Genomic DNA, 2,890 nt, shown 5'->3' with positions numbered 1-2,890 from the left:
AGCATATAATAGGAACTCTTATCTTAAATTTTCTTGAACACCAGATTCTACCTCCATTGCAACATGGTTTTAGGAAGGGCTTTTCAACCACCACTCAATTAAGTTCAACTGTTCATTCTTTCGTTTCCACACTCGATGATGGCGGGCAGGTAGATGAATTTTTTAGACTTCACCAAAGCGTTTGATTTAGTGCCGCATCATAAAATAATTCACAAACTGCGTCTCATCGGGCTTCCTTCCTTTTTTGTAGGATGGGTTTCGGATTATTTGCCGAATCGAAGCCAATATGTAGACATTGACGGTTCTATTTCTAGTACTCTTCCAGTCACCTCCGGAGTCCCTCAGGGAAGCGTTATTGGACCCAGGCTTTTTCTAATTTACTGCAATGACATTGTCTCCGTGGTCAAAGAACCCGTCCGAATTCGACTTCTCACCGACGACTGCGTTATTTTTAATAATGTTCTATTGGTGACCAGGAAGCTCTAAATTTCGCACTCACTGCAATCCTCTCCTGGAGCCTTGAATGGGGCATGGTACTAAACCCCGAAAAACCCGTCTCCCTTCGCATCACCAGAGTCCTTCAATCACCAATAAACGGAATTCTTACCAATTTTCGTACTCTCTCACAGGAAATATCTTAAACCAAGTTAAGGAATATAAATATTTGGGCATAACTTGAACAAATAATCTAAGCTGGAATTCGCATATTACTAATGTTCCTTCCTTTCGTAAATTATGTTTACTTCAGCATAAGCTTCGAGACGCTCCAACTAATGTTAAACTACTTGCACACAAAACGCTAATTAGACCTGAACTGCAGTATGCTTGCGCTGTTTGGGACCCTCACACATTAAAGAATATTGACTTGTTAGAAAAGATCCAAAGGAGAGCTATTCGGTTTGTTTATTCAAAATTTCATCCCACAGATTCGGTTTCCGAGCTGATGCGTAGCAACGGAATTCCAACCATGCAGTCCAGAAGACAGTTTCTCCGCCTTAAATTGTTGTATTTGCTTCATCTCAGCAAAACTGCTTTGGACTGGAGTTCCTTCTTGAAACCCCTTGCTACTCGCCATACTCGTCATTTCCATTCTCTGTCCTTAACCACAATGTTCGCTTCTACCAATCTGTTTAAATTTACTATTTTCATCCGCACAATTAATGATTGGAACAATACACCCGAAAATTGTCTAAACTCTCTCGGTTCATTACAAGCCAATGTTTAGTTGTGCCTAGCGTACACTGTTTTATACCACTTGTTTCTGCTTTTTGCTGTTTACCCTTTGTATTTTTGTATGGTTGATATTGTTACCATTTTATGCCCCTCCTGCTTGGGCCTCCATGGCCTGCAGTATGTTCTTCAATAAATAAATAAATAAAAATACCCCTCAGCCCGCTCCGTACGCCAGTGTCTTTAGCACACAAAAGTGGGGCGATACCAAACCGGTTTTGCGGCAAAACCGGTTATCCGGTCATTCGAATCTCCGGTTATTCGAACTGGAAAGCCGAATAACCGGACCGCACGATCGGTTAGCGTACCTTGTTAACCGGTTTTGTATCCGGATGTTCGGATATCCCGATTTCTGTTTTATATACGAAAGATATCTTCGCAAACCCGAGCTTTTTTTGTGTGTGTGAGTGTGTGTGTGTGTGTGGGGGGGGGGGGGGGGGGGTGTCGATTTTATAGCGTCACCGTTTCGCTGCCGCTTTTTTGAAGATGTCTTTTCCGTGGCTGCTCCATTGAGGAATATATTTCACACACATCCATTCCAATATTAGAATATCCGGTTAACCAGCGACTGAAACCGGATATACTGATTAATTATCTGCTGCTAAAAATACGGATAACTGCCCTTCAAGGTCGGAGCCACTCCGAGCCGATTTAACCGGATAACCGATTTGACGGTTATCCAGTTCACGGTGCATGTGCTGTTTCATGCATGGCAGAAAGTGCTGCTTACCGAGATCGTACATTTTGTATAAACCCCGTTCTCATCTGCATCGTTCTCGTGCTGTCTAATAAAACGCGTTTTGCCATAAGCGAAACATCGAGCTACATTTCTCCTTTTCATGGGGTCAGTTTTTGTTTCATTTGCTTTCTATTTCTTGTCTTTGTTTTGTGGGGGAGGTGTAAGAGTTACATATTTTTGATTTCGTAAGTTCATGTGTATAATTCCGTTTGTTTTTATTGTATTTTTGCTTTTCAAATTTCCGTCGACCAATTATCTCCATTCACGCTATTATAATGATTAAATTGTCAGCCATGTCGTGGCTCGAATGAAGATCGAATGGGAGAAACTAGGTTTTGAGAATTTAAAGCATTTAATTATTGAGAAAACTGAGGTTGCACTGTTGCAGTGGATAAGGACAGAGGAGCACGGATAGAAAACGTCTGACGCGGTGCACAGGCGTGGGGCACGTACACGAGAGAGAGAGTGAAACGGAACGTAAACACTCGCGTTGCGTCTGGCGCCTCGTGTTCTCGGGAGTCTCGGGCGCGTTGTGCTATAGAGGGGCTCGGAGCTACTCGGCGCGGCCGTGGCCGTAAATTGCGGTTTTCTGAGTGTCTTCGGGCGGTGCAGTTTCGGTGGTGTCGAGTGGCTAATTGCTTCGTGATCGAACGTTTTCGTTTCTCTGCTGAGAGAATTCTCCGAATCGTTGGAGACAGCTAAAAAATGTTTAAACTTAATCAAGAGTGCTTTTTCTTCAAATGCAGGGCGTTTTGAGTGGATTTCAGATGATGCATTAATAGGCACCATTTTTAAAATTAGCAGAGTAAAAATAAAAGCACGCGTCTTTCCTAGGAACTAACGCCATCAACGCTGAAGAGAGAAACTTCGGTCATACGTTTCACCTTATTGCTCAGTCCCCTCTACGGTGTGTGCTAAAAA

Source organism: Haemaphysalis longicornis, unplaced genomic scaffold (genome assembly GCF_048455015.1).
Source record: "Haemaphysalis longicornis isolate Haplotype H1 unplaced genomic scaffold, Haemaphysalis longicornis Haplotype H1 scaffold_9, whole genome shotgun sequence".
NCBI classification, from domain to species: domain Eukaryota; kingdom Metazoa; phylum Arthropoda; class Arachnida; order Ixodida; family Ixodidae; genus Haemaphysalis; species Haemaphysalis longicornis.
Note: the sequence above shows the minus strand (reverse complement) of the source record.